Source organism: Eptatretus burgeri, chromosome 15, assembly GCF_056783735.1.
Source record: "Eptatretus burgeri isolate ZD-2024b chromosome 15, Ebu_testis_v1, whole genome shotgun sequence".
In the NCBI taxonomy this organism is placed as follows: Eukaryota; Metazoa; Chordata; class Myxini; order Myxiniformes; family Myxinidae; genus Eptatretus; species Eptatretus burgeri.
Window position 1 is genome coordinate 16711374 of NC_140975.1, and position 17080 is coordinate 16728453.

Sequence of the window (17080 nt, forward strand, 5' to 3'; positions counted from 1 at the left end):
ACTGTGTTCAGTAGCACGACCCGACTTACCGATTCCAAACTCGTCTCTCAGGCCCGTTTAAAGACCTTAAATCAAGTTCCCTTGCGCGAACCATCAACGCAGGAGACCGTTCGGCCCATCAAACCTGCGCAATGGCTGCCAACATATGGTTGCTTGCGCTTGCTCCGTCCTTTTTAAAAAAAAATGCTGATGCGTCAAGCAAGGAAGCAGCTCGGACCATTTTTAATAGTCTTGTGTATGACTCGTCCGGGATTCGAATCCCTGAGCTCGCAGCATTGCACGAGTGATCAGTTTCCAAAACTAGTACGTGCCCGTACGTGCGTGGCCGTACGTTCAAAAAAAATTTTTTTTTTAAACTTTCAAACCCCGTGCCACAAACAACAACCACACAGGCCGTTCCTCCGTTCTCGTAAACGACCACTGGATTGGGGCATTGTGTTTATCTATAAATGCGCATAAGAAATCGAGAAAAAGTCATCACTATCCGGAAGTGGTGCGTGCCCGTACGGAATGTTCACATGCATTCCACGAATTATCGCTTGTATTGAAGTAACAACTGCTGTGATACTTACACACACAGAGTTAATTAAAATCCAAATTAAAATCAACTTTACCTCCCTGTCTTTGCTTGCCATGACATTCGATGCCATTGACCATTGCCACTCCTCCGCCACGGTAACTAAGGTGCCCTTTCCCCATCGGCCACGCCTACGCAGCAACGTGTCTTGTCATTGGTTTGGTAAATAAATGGCCATAACTTGGGAACCACTTGTCCGATTAACATCAAACCTAGAAAAGGCACATCCTCAGGTCCCCAGCAATATAGCTGGCAAGTTTCAATTAGATCGGACCAGCGGTTGTCGAGAAACAGCGGTCACACACACACACACACACACACACACACACACACACACACACACACACACACACACACACACACACACACACACACACACACATTGCTGGAATTATAGATAGATAATAAACAATCCACTGATCGGTCGAGGCTCGACCAGGATTATTAGAAGGCGAAAGGTGTGTTACAGGTGTGAAAGAAAGATTATTCATAAAGGTCGAGAGACCATTATAGAACAGAGATTAAGTTTTGAAATCGATCTGCATCACGTTTTATCCGTAGCTTCATCGGGGGTTTCACCATTGTGGTCATTGGTGGATGGACCCATTGTGTGGTGGCTCGAAGTGCGACCAATGGAAGTTAACTGCACAGTCCTTTGAACTACAAACATGCTTTCGAATGAAAAATGCTCGCAAAAGCGAAAACACAGAAAAAGTCATGACACGAGACATATTAAATTGCCAATTTTCGTAAGTTTCAACAATATTATCAAAACTACATAATCTACTAAAAAAAAATTGTTTTTAATGTAAAAACAGAGGGATGAAATCTCAAAAAACAAAAAAACAAACAAGGTAGGAATAACACCACATTATGATGTCACAATGAGACACCACGATCCTCATGGATTAGCATCACCATGTCTTTTGACATTTTAATTTTGTTTTGGGATTGATGGAACAAAACCCACTCCGGGGGAGTACCTCCTGTGCAGCTTCCCTTCGCAGGGCAGCTCACCGGATGACGGGATTGGGGCAAAGCCTTCGGGACCCCCTATCTTTGATGATAGGAGGGAAACCACGGGGTAACATCCCTGGGTCAGATTGCGGGAGAGTGTGTCGGAGTGGTGCTGAGGTGTCGTCCACCAGACAGCGGTCTCCTTGGGTTAACCTGAGGCGGTCCCTTTGGGTGGGTGCCTGGAATGTCCTATTCCGAAGAGAGGATGATCACCTGTCTCTGTTATCATCTGAGCTCAAGCGTTTGGACATCGGTATTGCAGCCTCTTTGAGGTTCGGAGACCGGATTGCGGCGAGATAATGGTGGGTGGCTACACCTACTATTGGTCTGGTCGCTCTGATGGTTACCATACTCAAGGAGTTGCTGTAGCTGTGTCCAATAAGCTGACCCCAATGATAAATGAGGTAACACCGGTCAACGAGCGTATTATGAGACTAAGGATTCGTCACTCCTTGGGTGTCATTTCCCTGGTCTCTGTTTATGCTCCGACTGAGGCGAGTGATCTCACCGTGAAGGATGCATTCTACGCCACACTCGAGTCTGTGGTTGATCAGTGCCCCAGATGAGATACACGAGTCTAGATGAGATACACTAGATGAGATCAGTGCCCCAGATAGTCTGGGGGATTTCAATGCATCGAATGGAACTGATAGGGATGGTTATGAGGTGTGTGTTTGTCCCCATGGGTCAGGAACTGTGAACCAGAATAGCACTAAGTTCCTTGACTTTACAAGAAGTCATGGACTTAGGGTGGCCGGTTCATGGTTTCAGGGCCCACAAGCTCATCGCTGAACTTGGTATTCCAACGCTTGCGGTGTGGCAAAGGAGATTGACCATGTCCTCATTGATGGTCGCTGGAGGATGATCCAGAACTGCAGGGTCTACCGGAGTGCTCAGTTCCTCAATACTGACCACCGGCTTGTTGTAGCAACTCTAAAGCTGCACCTTAAATCCAGGAGAATGGTAACATCCCAGCCTTGGCTGGATGTTGGCAAGCTCAAGGATGAGAGGGAAGCTTAGGAGTTTGCGAACAGACTGAGTGGACATTTGGGGGGTCTGGGTGCTTTGGGGGGGGGGGTCCTGAAGAGTTGTGGAGTGCTTTCAAGACCACCGTCGTTGATGTTGCCGATGGATGTCTTGGAGCTCACCGCAGGGCAAAGAACAATTTTGTCTCTCAAGGGACACTGTATACGATTGACCAGAGTCACAGGGCCAGGCTGAATGGCAGAGCTGAGCTGTTCAGGGAGCTGAGGCGTAAAACTGTACGTGCACTGAGGGTGGACAAGGAGGCCTATGTGCGAGGAATCTGTGAGGGGGTAGAGCATCACCTGTGAGTAGGTGATTCTCGTCCTGCTTACAGGGGAATTTGCGCATTGCGTTCATCCAAGCCCATCCCTCAGAGCACTGCAGTTAGAGCAGAGAGTGGTAGGCTCTTGACAGAGGAGTCTGAAGTGAAGGCCCACTGGGCCGGTTACTTTGAGCGGTTGTACCAGGCTGATCCATCAGTTGTCGAGTTGGACGTCAGGGTGTTACAATCCCTGTTGCTGACCCTTCAATCAACAGTGGTCCACCTTCGCTTGTAGAAACACGGGCTGCTGTGAACCGGTTGAAAAGGGGTAAATCTCCAGGGATCTGTGGCATCTATGCTGAACTTCTCAAGGCTGCTGGAAATGCTGCACTCGTGTCATTGCATGCAGTTTTGTGCTCTGCCTCAAACACAGGCGTCATCCCAACTGATTGGAAGAGGGGCCTTGTTGTCCCTCTCTGGAAAGGTTAGAATGATCGCCAAGACTGCAATAACTACCGAGGGGTGACGCTACTCTCAGTGCCGGGCAAGATCTTTGCTCGGATCATTCTTGATAGGGTTCGCCACCATCTGCTTGAGCACCAGCGTCCAGAGCAGTCAGGCTTTACACCAAAGAGGTCAACGATTGACCGTATCCTTGCTCTTCGGGTCCTCATCAAATGCAGACGAGAGTTTCGGCAGGGGCTGCTTGCAGCCTATGTTGATCTCTGTAAAGCGTTCGATTCAGTGAATCGGGATGTCCTCTGGAGGGTTCTTGGTCTTCTTGGGGTGCCACCAAAACTGATCAATCTCATGTTTGAACACTACTCTGGTACTGAGAGTGCTGTGAAATATGGTGGTACCATCTCTGACTTATTTACAGTTGTTACTGGAGTTCGTCAGGGTTGTGTACTGGCCCCCACACTTTTCAGCACTTGTATGGACTGGATTTTAGGGAGGATGTCGGAAAGATCAAGCTGCGGTGCATCGTTTGGGAATGTCAAGATCTCGGACCTTGATTTCACAGATGATGCAGTCATCTTTGCGGAGACTTTAGATATCCTTTTGGGGGGCCTCAAGGTGCTGAATGAGGAGTCAGAGCCACTGGGATTACGGGTTTCTTGGGTCAAAACAAAGATCCAGGCTTTCAATGACATATTGGATGCTGCTGTCCTGTCTGTGTCTGTTTGTGGTGAGGATGTTGAGGTCGTGGAGAGATTCACTTACCTTGGCAGTGATATTCATGTCTCTGCTGGCTGTGAGTCAGAGGTCAATAGACGTCTGGGTCAGGCCTGGTCAGTCATGGATTCACTGGATCATGGGGTGTGGTGCTGCCGGTACCTGTGCGGGAGGACGAAAGTCCGAGTCTTCAGGTCCTTGGTGCTTCCAGTCTTGCTCTATGGATGCGAGACTTGGACTCTGACCAAGGATCTGAGACGGAGATTTAATTCCTTTGGTACCAGGTCTCTTTGGAGAATCCTTGGCTATCTCTGGTCGGATTTTGTGTCCAACGAGCGGTTGCTGAGAGAGACTCGGATGAGATTTGTTACCTGCATGGTCCTTGAGTGTCAGTTGCGGCTGTATGGACATGTGGCTCATTTTCCTGACGCTGATCCTGCTCACCAGATTCTCTCAGCGAGGGAGCCTTGTGAGTGGAGGAGGCAAATGGGCCGACCATGTGCCTCGTGGTTGCAGCAGGTTGACCGGCATCTCAAGGAGATCGGGATGGGCCTGGCATCTGCCTGGGGGATGGCCAGACGGAGGCCCCTGGAGTACCAGTTGGAAGTGGACGCAGTGACGCGCTGTTCTGGCACATGCTCCCATACCTGACCTGACCTGACCTTTTAAAACAAATTTTAATGTTTTTTTTCTTATTTCTGAAAAATTTTAAAGGCATGAAATGCTTAATGTTTTTCATATTTCATTATTTTGGGATGGATTAAATCCATCTATGTTATTAAATTTGGCTTATGGTACATTCTACCCCTCCCCCCTCTATCCTGGCTTTTGGTTCAGTGCACTGTGTGGATTACTACAAACGCTGAGATGTCCACGTGATTGTTGTTTTGAAAAAAAATAATAAAATGCTTACTGTTTTATTGATGTTGTTATTTTGTTCTGGATTCAATCCATCTATGTTATTATATTGTTTTAATTCTTGTTTCAGCTGATTTGGGTGATGGTTTGTCAATGTATTGCCTTTGGAATGGTTCTGCCTCGTGTCCATTTCCCACGATCCTGGCCTGGTTTGGTTGAGTCCACATTTACATTAGATTTCTTTTTATAATAAAACGATTCATGTTTTATATATTTTTAAATTTTGGGTTACTTGCACTAGCCCAGAGACAAACTAACTTCCTCACGTTGGAATCAACATCATGGCTTCAACAGTTATTGCGGTAGGCTGGGCTACAGTTTTACATTATTTTTAGAGGGGAAGAAACATAATAATAATAATGAGAAGAAGAAGTACAAACACGGCGATTTAGTGATCTCTCCTTGTGGTACTTTAGCGATGTATTGTGGTGTATTTTTATGTCTTGGTAGTACAGAAAACGCTCGAGAATAAAAGTTATGGCTTTTAAATGCTTATGACTTCACTCTGTAGTAGTTTGTGAGTGTATCATTGTGTACACATTTAAATGGGTGGCCATTTTTTCCCCATATCATCCCTATATATGGAGTACTACTGTACTTCATGATACTATACTACATGCCCAGAAAGATGAAACCATGCTTCGTCTGTAAAAAAATAAAACAAACCACAACATCTAAAATATTGTCTTGTTCTCTTACTATCCTCTGGATATGTGACATACACATATTGTGAGATCTCGTTGTGACTTGTGAGAGATATTATGAGACCTGTAATGTGAACCTCACAGAAGGATCATGGTTTCCACATTTCATAGCACATCTACGACTCTACGATTTTCACCTACACTTGTTTACCATGATGATGAGAGATGGATAACTCAACAATGGTGAATTCAATTCACCTACCTTATCATCAGGGCTTATTGAAAGGATGGCTGAGAGGTATTGCACATTCACCTATAAGCTATCTAACCTGGGCTTGAATCTTGACCCAGCCATAAACTGTAATCCCAGTGTTTCACAGGCAGGGTGATTCATCCTTCATCAATGTATGTGCGGTCCCTGTAGTTTTACAGTACTTTGGCTCTGAATTTCTCCCAATCACACATGCATAGAGACGAGTGGGATAATTATTTTCCTCTGCCTGTCTGGAAATCAAACAAAATTGAAAATCATTTCAAACAGGAAACTTACTGTTTTTTAAGGACGTCATAAAGGACACAAACAACAGGCATGAATAACTAATGCAAAGGTGTTGAATAAGGTGATGTAAAAGACACTGCATCAACTGCGGTAAAGTTCCGAAAGTTGTTTTTTTCTACAACCTTAGAAATCTCTATTTTATTTCAATTGAAGTATATACTTGTGTAAAACACACATCACCTTTTCGGCACTTTCAAAACCCTCCCGTTTAGCAGTACTTGGACAAAAGGTTACGGAATTTTACGTCATCTCAACCAATCAAATTTGCCGCTTGTAGACCCTGACCATGTCCTTGTTTCTCAAGACTCCGCAGGTACGGTGTTCTGTGAACTCTCTAGTTTTACTAATGTCCTTGTAATTCATTCAAAAGTATAATTGATGTCTCCTCATGTCCTTGTCCTACACCTACCACGAATACAAGCTCCTTCTTGAGCCTTTAATAGATCACTCAATCAAAGAATACAAACAGCAAATATGGTGGATTTGGGGGGGGGAGGTTGATGACACATGTTGTTTGCATTGAAACAAGAGAGTAAACTAAACTTGGAGCTTATGTTCACATTCCATATTTATATATTTTGCAGTGATCTTAGACTCATGAAGGAGCTTGTACAAAAATACAAAATCACATTCAGGACAAATAAATACATTTGTAGACATCAGTGATACTTTTCCATGCATTACAACGATGTTAGTGGACAAGCACATGTGGATTGTATAAAGATAGGATCTCAACCTGAGTTCCCACATCATGAGCCAGAGGGTCAGGTGGGACCACAAACAGGCCAACCCAACCAGATCTTCCATTACATCAAAGGAAATGTAATTGCAAAATGGAATGACACGATGTACTTGTAGTCAGTGAATCAGTTAAAATGCTGATTCAAATCTAAAATGGGTAACACACACATACACACACACACACACACACACACACACACACACACACACACACACACACACACACACACACACACACACACACACACACACACACGAATACACGAGACACAACTGACCTCATCACCCATTTAAAGTGTAACCATACTCCATTTTTCTAACTATGACCTGGTGGACTTGTCTTGGCAACAGATGTAGACGCTACTATGGAAACAAATGTCAAAGCAACGATTAGGAAACAGAGAGACATAAGAGAGAAATCCATGCATTAACACAAAATAACACCCAAAAGGGATTTGGTGTGGTTGTCACATGGGTTTGCAAGTTTACATCTTTCACTTTGGAGATGATGAATTTTCTTTCTCCAAAACATTACTGCACATCAAACAAGTCGACAAAAGTGGATGCAATATGTATGTTGGAAAAAAGTTCAAAATTCATGTTTTTCCAAGGTGAACATTCAGCAACAAGTGATCTTGGGTTACGTGCAAGTATACAAGGAGACGACGCTGCGTCGAACAGGAACCACGCTGTTTCATAACAAGATGAATGCACACCAAGCCAGCTGCCACATAAAATGAGAGATATGGAGAGATATTGAGAGATGGTGAGATAGAGATACAAATATGACAATCCCTAAGAAGAAGTGGGCAAGTTTGGCATTTTGAGCATCGGTATTGGGCACATGGTTCTCAATGAGAAACACCTTTTGATATGAACAATTCTTGAAAAACATAAACCATGAAGGCAAAGGTAAGCACATGTACATCGGCCCAAAGGCCAAACTACAGTTAAACAAATTTTGTAAAACAATACTACTCACGCACAGTGGCCCTAAGGCCAAAGCGGATGTTCACACAAGACATACTTGTTGTTTCTGCCTTCAGGCATCATCAGCAAAGCAAAATCAGTTTAAAAATCAGAGCTTCGAGTGCAACCTGTATCGTCTGACACCACACACAACATCACGACGAAGGAAACCACGGATCAAGATGAGGTGCGATGCCTCGTTTGCATGACTCAACATATCATTTCAGGTATCCAATCAGGTATTCAGGTATCCAAACCTCAACCAAACCAAATTCACCAATCCTAATTCAGGAGCAATTCACACTAAACATACATTAAACCCAAAACAACAACTAGGCAAAAGTGTCTGTTTCCATTGGAAAAAAAAAATCTGGCAAATTTTTACAAACCACCCATCATCAGCCTTGTTCTGGCATCAATTACACAAAGAGATTTATCGCCATGTAAACTGAATGGCCTCTATGTGGTTTAGCCCACAGTATGAGCTGGTGGTATTGCACCTGGAGTCGTAAGCTCGTGTGATTGTGAGTGTTGCCTCTTCACTGACAGATTCTGTATGTACCATCGGAGAAATTGCAGTGGTGACTGCAACTATTTAAACTTGTTTTGCTAATACAGCATTTTTGTGATCCCCCCCCCCCTTTTTTTGAAGCTTTCTTGTGTTGTTTCACAAAAATTATGTGAACATATTTTATTTTCCAGTACAGATTTATAAAATGCACAGTTCACGGCGTGTTCTAAATTTCATGGGATGTTTTAAAAGTTCTCGGAATGGGATATTCACGATAGTTATAAAGAATAGTTAAAAAGAAAAAGAAAAAAACGGCAACCTCTTACTACGATATTGAATATATAATATATTGTCGTGGTTTGGATTTCTTCTAGGGGGTAAAATAATCAATCTTTAGCATAAACGATAGTTATTTCATGTTCTAAGCATGTTGTATTACATGTGAATAGATATGTGTTGTGAGTGTTGAGATCAACAAATGAGTGTGATCATTTCTCCATTCTTCTTCTTCTTCTTCTTCTTCTTCTTCTTCTTCTTCTTCTTCTTCTTCTTCTTCTTCTTCTTCTTCTTCTTCTTCTTCTTCTTCTTCTTCTTCTTCTTCTTCTTCTTCTTCTTCTTCTTCTTCTTCTTCTTCTTCTTCTTCTTCTTCTTCTTCTTCTTCTTCTTCTTCTTCTTCTCTCTCTCTCTCTCTCTCTCTCTCTCTCTCTCTCTCTCTCTCTCTCTCTCTCTCTCTCTCTCTCTCTCTCTCTCTCTCTCTCTCTCTCTCTCTCTCTCTCTCTCTCTCTCTCTCTCTCTCTCTCTCTCTCTCTCTCTCTCTCTCTGTTGGGTCGCCAAAATAGGTGACCCTTATTGTCAGATGTTTGTTCGTTTGTCATCAGCATAATTGGTAGTAAACGTGGGTGGATTTGACCAAACTCGGGTGGTAGGTACATCTTATGACCAAGTGCTTTGGAAATTGTGATGGTTGCTAGGGACGCTTTGGTTCCCTAGCAACAACCGAAAAAACTTTCAGAATCGGTACCATTCACGCGAAATCAATTCCGAAAGCCATTATCCCACGTAGGGTTATGAAATTTGGCACGAATGATCTACAGGTGATGCTCTATCAAATATATTCCGGTTTTTGTGATATATGGAATACTTTACCCGCAGCGCCCCCTACAATTAAGGTATGCGCGAAAATTGAAGGCCCCCCAAGCGACCAGGTGAGTGCATCGATATGAATGAAACTTTGCAGGTTCATGATACTCAGTGAGTACTACAACTTTGCCTCAGGACATATTGACCGATTTCGCTTAGGTCAGGGGTCAAAGGTCAATTAGTGCAAAAATCGATAATATGCGAGAGCTGGAGGTGCCTTCGCGCCAAATGTTACTCCTCCTAGGGTTATGGTCGGATGGTCATGAAAATTCACACTAATCGTCTGGAATACATTGTGCACAAACGATCAAGCCAGATTTTCGATTTCGATCTTTGTTCACCCACAGCACCCCCTCGAACTTTGGGGATTTCCGATTTCAAACCACATTTTCGGTACTTTTCATTCAAATGCATACCGAGTAGTTATCAGTAGATGGAACTGGATGAGATTTGATATGCATCATCTTAAGGTGACTAGCCGAAACCCCGTCACAGACGGATTCCGTTCATTCAACAACCCTCACCAGCTCACCCATACTCGAGGGACATGGACTGGACAGGGTGTGCTTGCCCCCCACCTACTCATCCCCTGCCCCATTCCCCCCCGCCTTCAATTTGCTTACCCCCGCCCAAAAATTTAATTTCCCCGTCCCCGCCCCCGCCTCTTCACTCCCCGCCCTCCCCGTCAAATTCACATTCTGAGGTAGTCAGCATGTGCAGAAGAGGGTTTTACATTGCAGACGCTATTTTCGAGGAGTGGAATTACACCGCTCAGCGGTGACGGTCTGTCGACGAAGGACGTAATGACGTCAGCGAATGACCGATGATGTCATGACGTCCTGACGCCTCTCAGCGGTGACGTCACACGTCGCCATGTAAACGAATGTAAAACGAAAAGTGTTTATTCTGCTTCAGAGTTGAAAGTTGACAATTGCCACTATGTGCGATGCACTCTTACAGGTACGAAGTTTCTTTCAGTCCAGGTCACAGTACCGAGAAAAACTTGACGCGACCGCTAGGAGGAGCACAAAATTGGTCCTTCAGTATTAATATATAGATTCCCTCTCCGCTATATGACATCCATTTTGCTCTATACCTTATAGTTTCCATGCTCGGAGACCCATCGCCGCCTACCGGTTTGTCTCTCTGTCCCTCTCTCTCTCTCTCTCTCTCTCTCTCTCTCTCTCTCTCTCTCTCTCTCTCTCTCTCTCTCTCTCTCTCTCTCTCTCTCTCTCTCTCTCTCTCTCTCTCTCTCTCTTTCTTCTCTCTAGGCATGACCTTTCAGTGCTTATACGGGTATAGAGCACGACCCGTCCAGGCAGACGCAGGTTTTGTCAAGGCAGTTTTCGCTCTACCAGCCTCCCGGAATGGTTAAAGCCGGAATTGTGGGAGTTCTCAGAACAGCAGAAGATCATAAGTGATACATGCTTGTTGTGAGCTTGACCATTCCACAAGGGGAAAGTGAGAGTGGGGGGTGGGGGGGGGAGTCTGCATGAGCAAGCGTGGAGAACTAATCAAAAAAGAGGAATGACTGAGGACACCCGAAGGTGCCGCCAAATGAGGAAAAGCCCGTGCCTTTTGAGGGTTATAAAAGCACGGGTTAGAGGACTGCAGTGTAGTTCATTCGGGAGTGGAGCTCAGAGAAGTTCAGGAGTTAAGAGCCCACCTTGTGTCCACCTTGAGTCTGCTGGAGCGCCGACCGTGGTGGATTGACGCCGGCGCTGGGGTGATGATTGCACGGTTGTAACCCTGATCAGGACTGGTGTGACATTGATCAGGACTGGTGTGGCGTGCATGAGAGCCGAGACCTGAGAGTAGCAGTGGTGGGTTCAGGCAAGGGAGGTTGCTTCAGGTCTCCAGGACTACTGGAAGGTGTGAAGGGGTTCGTCACTTACACCTCATAGAACTCTATCTCTCACTTCTTGAATGGATGCATGTAGCTGGATTATTGTACAGTGTTAAGGCCTAAATCACATTTGCTCTACGGCGAGGATACGGCGGCCGTACGCCCTCTGAATTGACAGAAACGTGTGGTGGCCGCAGACTTTCTGAGGTGGCATCAGGGTGGCCCTATGCTGTATGGCTGTATTGTACAGGCCGTGGGGTCGCCGTGAAATTATAGCGCGGAGTTATAACTTTTTTCATTTCTAGGTTCGCCATAGCAATTTGACAAGCCTAAACAAAAGAACTGGTAAAAAAAAAACCCACTCCTTACCGTCCTTCTGGCCGCATGTTCACCTTCGGCCCCTGCGGTCCCCCTGTGGTCGCCTTGCGGGCACCTTGCGTCTGCCTTGAAAATTTATGGCCGCCACAGGAACGCCCTAAGGTCACCATGCGACATCAAATCAAAGACCGTACGGCACCCCCACGTTTTCGGTCTCCACAATCTCTAAATACCCCGTGCGGCTACCCGAAAAATAAAACCATATGTGACTGCTACATTGTGTGACCATGGAAATACTGCGGCCGCCCTATAATTGCTCGTGGCCGTAGATTTTGGAGACCACACGGCCGCCGTGGCAAATGTGACTTAGGCCTAAGTTGACTGTGTAGGAATCCGAGGGTGAGAATGCACATGTAGGGGATAAGAGGTAATGCCATTGAGTGTTCATATATGCTTGTTCTAAATACATGATTGCTCCTGTATATATGTGTCAAAGTTTAATACATGCTTAAAATTATTTAGTGTCTTGACTTATCCTGTCTGTCCCGTGCAATGTCCGACAGGCAGGTCCAATGAATAGTCGAGGGAGTTCAGCAGAGAAGAACAGCTCTAAGGGTAGATATAAGAAGATGAGCTGAATCTCCTTCCTGGACCTGCGCACCACAGGTTAAGTTTGAGCCTCCGTGGCAAAGGAACCGATGAGTGATTAATTAAACCTCACAAACTCGCATATGGAGACCCCCGATCTCCTTTTCTGTGGATGTGGGATTTAATGATATGCACCACTGGACACAAAGCCTAGCTGCTGTAGAGAAGTCCCAACAGGAACAGGGCCTAATGCCTTCCTGCTCTGATTCGTCCTTGTCCCTTTCTCCTGGCTTCCATTCCAAACTTGCTGCTGTTGTCACTGTTACTCCCTTTCTCCATAGTAGGGAAACTTAACAGCAAATGTAACCTTATCCAAGCACAATTAAATGAATATATTAAATATATACTGTACAGTGCCTATAGAAAGTACAGTGCCCTTTCAAAATGTTCACTTTTTGCTGCCTCGTAGCCTGGAATTAAATTGTATTGAACCAGACTTTTCCCACCTTTATTTACACATCGTAATCCACAACTTCCAGGTGAAAAACAGACTCGACAAATTTCAGAAAAATTAAATAGAAATACAAAACTGGAATATTTTGGTTTGAAACAACACCAGGCTTTGCAGCAACAATTAACAATAATCATAAATGTTTTGTAATAAAACAAGTTTCTTGGCAGCACACCGGCTTGTTGATACGCCGCCAGCAACGCCTAGTTCTTTCGCCTGCAGCAAAAAGTTCACTTTCATCTCAAACTTCTAAATCTGCACAACTTTGTGTGAACGTTTTTGACGACAGTCTGACTTTTGAAACCAACCCCAACAACGTTGTTCCATCGTAACATTGTTTTGTGATCCTTTTCATTGTTGAGAGTCTGAGAACCTTAATCCAAGCTCTTAAAATTCCAAACTACCACTGTTTATGAGTACATTGAGACAATAAATAAATAAATGCCGAATAAGCAAGATTATGTCTCATGTTAGCTTAACTGTTAAGATGGATGGTTTGAGATATTAGGGTCTTAAGTTGGAGCCCCTAATATAATACATTGAATTAACACCAGGTGGGTTGATTCAGCCTGTCATCGTTTTGAGGTCAGCAAAATGAGTACCAGCTTACTAGTACGAGGGCACTACATCAGCGGCACAGCCACGTTTCCAGAAAATGATGCAACCAGCAGCCACGGGCTACACATGAAACAACAGCAACAACAGCAAGCAAGATGATGGCAATGAAGGGAAGTAAACAACTGACATGCAAGTTTACTTGGTGAGGTGAGCATTCCTATCATGGTATCATGCATGACTCCCGCTTCATATGCCACGTACCCTTACCGTACATGTATGTGTTCATCCATTGTCTGTCTAATCATGTCCTTGGAATTCATTGAGCAGGACAATGATGTCTGTAAATGTTTATCTTACAAGCTCCTGCAATGAGCTTGCATGATAAACAAACAAATAAATAAATAATAAGCACAATGTGCAACTTTCTGTCACAACACGATGATAATTATCTTCTCTCCAGCAAAGCTCTCGCAACAACCTCTTGTGAAAGACCATCCAGAGCCCTGCCAAGTCAGGTCCTTGGCCGAGTGCCGAGAGCCTTGAATACACACTGTACAGTTTCAAGGTACATTGCAAACCCTTACAGAAACGCAGCAGCTACCACTGTGTTCCACTACAATTAGTGGTGTGGAGTGCAGCAGTGTCGTGCAAAGCTGTCTTTATCATCGTCGCGAGCTTGTGCAGTGTGTGTGTGTGTGTGTGTGTGTGTGTGTGTGTGTGTGTGTGTGTGTGTGTGTGTGTGTGTGTGTGTGTGTGTGTGTGTGTGTGTGTGTGTGTGTGTATGTGTCTGTGTGTGTGTGTGTGTGTGTGTGTGTGTGTGTGTGTGTGTGTGTGTGTGTGTCTGTGTGTGTCTGTGTGTGTGTGTGTGTGTGTGTGTGTGTGTCTGTGTGTGTGTGTGTGTGTGTGTGTGTGTGTGTGTGTGTGTGTGTGTGTGTGTGTGTGTGTGTGTGTGTGTGTGTGTGTGTGTGTGTGTGTGTGTGTTCACAGGAGAACGAGAAACGAGCTTCCAAGTGGTTGGTTTTCAGTGTGACCAGCGACCACCCATCATGGTGCAATTCCTCAATGATTTCCACCTTGTCAACTGAAACAGCAACCGCAATGGTGTCACCAAACACCATGCCTGCTTGCCAAGCTCTCACAGTGCGATGCATCATTTCTTTCCATCAGCAAGCACCAAGCTTCAGAAATAGGCTCCAAACGCTAACGGAGCACACATCACGTTCACTTCCAATATGTTGAGATGCTGTGGTCCAACTGAGACCTCATTGGCAGGTGTTGTTCGAAAATGATGGACGAACGGTGTCGTTGATGCCAAGTTCAAATGTTGAGGTCAAGGAATGCTTTGTAGGAGAATTGTCTCGACTGGAGAAGAAAGATATAATCAAATGCCTGATTATTACTCCAGTGTTTGCTTTACTTCGGTATATCCCGAGGTTTAAACCCCAACTGAAGTGTGTGAGCATGTTGTGCTCTCCAAGCAAGTTGAGATACTGATTCGAGCTGAGTTGTGAGTGATGTGAATCGTCAACACGTCGTCTGTGTTCATGCAATTCTCAGGAAATTCTCCTTCTCCATCGCCACTCTTCCCCATGTAAATCCTGAAATGATAAATTAATCCTCCATGTATGTCAGCCGCTTGTTGATGTGCTGTTTGTGATGTATCTGTTAACCCCACACCCCGATGCCCCTCACCTCCCTCCCCCCACCGCTCGCTGTCCCCCTTGAGTACATGTCGGCTTGGATTACGTTTGTGGTGTGGTGTAGGTGTGGTTGATGTCGCGGAGCGTGATGAGTATCCCCGTGGATTGGGTAATTAGTTTGGGCTTGGGGTGGTAGGGGGGCTTAGTCAAGGGTAGGGTCGTTGGAAGGTGAAAAGGAAGCGGGTGTGGTTCATGGAGAAGGGTGGGGGAGGGGGCATGAAGGAGGAAGGAGTGGGAGAATCAGATTTAATGAAATAGTGACAGTACATGGAAGGGAAATGCCAACACAAGGGGTAAACGACCCAAAGAGAGGGTCTCCGCAGACTGGCAAATGGTGGACATCCAATATATATATATATATATATATATATATATATATATATATATATATATATATATATATATATATATATATATATATATATATATATATATATATATATATATATAGCTCTTTGTAACCACTGACTGACTATCTGACTTTCTGACTGACTGATATTAATGTTCGGTACCTTCTGGGTGATGTGGAAATTTGAAATGTCGCGTGCCATTGGACCATCGAAGCCCATACACCGGGAAAAATCACAGAACCGTCGGAAACGTCCTAAATGAAAATATAAATAAATGAAAATAAATAAATGAAAAAAATAAGAAAAAATAAATGCAGGTGAGCGACCCGAGACAATGGGGAAGCACGGTAATTTTGCGTGCCAACGGATATGGAAGCCCACACACGGGGGGGGGGGGAATCACAGAATACCCGGATAGCATCCGTAAATGAAAATATAAATAAATTGTAATATATATATATATATATATATATATATATATATATATATATATATATATATATATATATATATATATATATATATATATATATATTTGGGTACGATGGACACAATGTTGAGACCGAGCATGGGGGTACAGTTGCAGATTAAGCCTCTGTGCGGGTCCAAACAACGTGGAGATGTAATTCAAGTACAACCCCAAATCAGCAGCCAAAGCCAAGGCCAGCTGGCTGGTGGCTCGGTGGAAGGGCTGCCCTGCTGTTGGGGTGTGGAGTGGAGATCCTTGTAAATTCCACCAGGAACACACTGACACCCTATAATTTCAATCTCCTGCACACTCAAACTGCACCTTGGCTTGGATGTCACTTCGCCCGTTTCAGCACAGCGTGTAAAGGCACATGATCATTGGAACGTCCGAGTCGATAACCGCTTTGAGCGGTCAGCTCGGTGGACGTACGAGGCTGCACCAGCAACACAACGACCACCAACGAAATGCGGGCACATGGAACACCCAGTTTAACGTCCATCCAAATATAAAATAACTTCTTCCTCTTTCGCTGCCACAACTATTATTCCAAGATTCTTGTGGATTTGGCTCAAGTCTTTCACCAACCGGTTGCCCAGTCCTGACGTTCGACTAAGTAAGTCGTTCGGACAGGAACATGTAATCTGTTCAGTGTGCCGGCGATAGCTCGCCTACTCTTCACGGAAGGACACCGTGGGGTGGAGGTAATTTAACATTCACCAATGATGGGGTTTTGGGATTATTTAAAGATGGTTGTATTTCAAGCATTGGGGTCAATTTCTCCATCCTTACAAGACCTCCATCCCCAACGCCCTCCCCCCTGACACCACCCTCCTCCCTCTCCTGGTTGTGCTCTTGGTAGCCTTTCGTACCTGCATGCTCACTTTGTCGAAAATGCAGTAGTTGTTGCGCAGACAGCCACCATGCGGAATAGCAAGCGGGATATAACCCCACCTGATGTCAAGGAACCTTCAAGAGGAAAGAATTTGGAATTTGTTCAGGATGCCGGCGATAGCTCGCCTCCTCTTCGTCAAGGATACCGTCGGATCTTTAACGTCCATCCGATAGACGGCTCACACCCTACCTGTGAAACACCGGGATGACAGTTTATACCTGGGTCGGGATTCGAACGCAGGTGAGACAGCTCAGAGGTGAGTGTGCGTACATCTCTCGGCGTTCCTGCCAGGTGCTGGTTGAGCAAAG